This window comes from Dermochelys coriacea, chromosome 10 (assembly GCF_009764565.3).
Source record: "Dermochelys coriacea isolate rDerCor1 chromosome 10, rDerCor1.pri.v4, whole genome shotgun sequence".
In the NCBI taxonomy this organism is placed as follows: Eukaryota; Metazoa; Chordata; order Testudines; family Dermochelyidae; genus Dermochelys; species Dermochelys coriacea.
Window position 1 is genome coordinate 73,765,891 of NC_050077.1, and position 1,692 is coordinate 73,767,582.

The window sequence follows — 1,692 nt, forward strand, 5'->3', positions numbered from 1 at the left end:
TGTGTACCTCCTTTGCCCCCAAATACCTTTGTCCGTTTGCTGGACCCCACCCCACTCCGGGTTCCCTTTTCATGGCCTCAATTCCAAGGTTGGCAAGGGGTTCACGGGATATTTTTGCAGAAGCCACTGGACTGACGGAGACTCCCTCCCAGTTTCTCCTTTCCAGTTGCTCTTCCAATTCCTGTTCTGTCTCTCTCAAAGGGAGAAAAGACCAAGGAAGTATAGTCATAGGTGCTGGAATTATGGGTACTGGGGGTGCTGCAGCACCCCCTGACTTGAAGTGATTTCCCTTATATATAGAATTTACTGTTTGGTTCAGTGGCTCTCAGCACCCCGCACTATAAAAATTGTTCCAGAACCCCTCTGTATAATGGGGGGAAAATACTGTGGGAGTCTGCAATGTCTACTTGCTTACCCACCTAATAGACATGGAGGCGGGGGGGGGGACTGCTTGCAGGAAGGAGGTGAAAATGAAAAGGATAATCATTCTAATGGCATGCCAAGAAAAGGGTGAGGTGCCTGCTAGGAGCCCCGCAGATGGGCTGGAACCCACCTCAGCCGCCCTTTATCTGACTTCCCTCACCTGAGCTGGCGTACTAAACCATCTGGACCTGCTTATGAGAGTAAAGTTACTCACATGCTTAATTGTTTAGAGAGTGCCAAAAGCACTTCCTGCCTGGCAAGGTTAGTGGGTTAAAAGCTGTGATAGTAACCACTAGTACATATACATACCGGGGAACCACTACTTGCTAAGTGTGGAGTTCGGAATGCCTGTACTTCCTCAGCAACAGCTGCAGGTCATGCCATTGCAAGTAAATGAGGGAGAAGATGATTTTCAAATATCTACGAGTACATGTGAAATTTAATAGTGAGAAGTGTAAGGTTATGCATTTAGGGATTAATAACAAGAATTTTAGTTATAAGTTGGGGACGCATCAATTAGAAGTAACGGAAGAGGAGAAGGACCTTGGAGTATTGGTTGATCATAGGATGACTATGAGCTGCCAATGTGATAAGGCTGTGAAAAAAGCTAATGCGGTTTTGGGATGCATCAGGAGAGGCATTTCCAGTAGGGATAAGGAGTTATACAAGGCACTGGTGAGACCTCACCTGGAATACTGTGTGCAGTTCTGGTCTCCCATGTTTAAAAAGGATGAATTCAAACTGGAGCAGGTACAGAGAAGGGCTACTAGGATGATCCGAGGAATGGAAAACTTGTCTTATGAAAGGAGACTTAAGAAGCTTGGCTTGTTTAGCCTAACTAAAAGAAGGTTGAGGGGAGATATGATTGCTCTCTATAAATATATCAGAGGGATAAATACAGGAGAGGGAGAGGAATTATTTAAGCTCAGCACCAATGTGGACACAAGAACAAATGGGTATAAACTGGCCACCAGGAAGTTTAGACTTGAAATCAGACAAAGGTTTCTAACCATCAGAGGAGTGAAGTTTTGGAATAGCCTTCCAAGGGAAGCAGTGGGGGCAAAAGATCTATCTGGTTTTAAGATTCTACTTGATAAGTTTATGGAGGAGATGGTATGATGGGATAATGGGATTTTGGTAAGTAATTGATCTTTAAATATTCAGGGTAAATAGGCCAAATCCCCTGAGATGGGATATTAGATGGATGGGATCTGAGTTACCCAGGAAAGAATTTTCTGTAGTATCTGGCTGGTGAATCTTGCCCATATG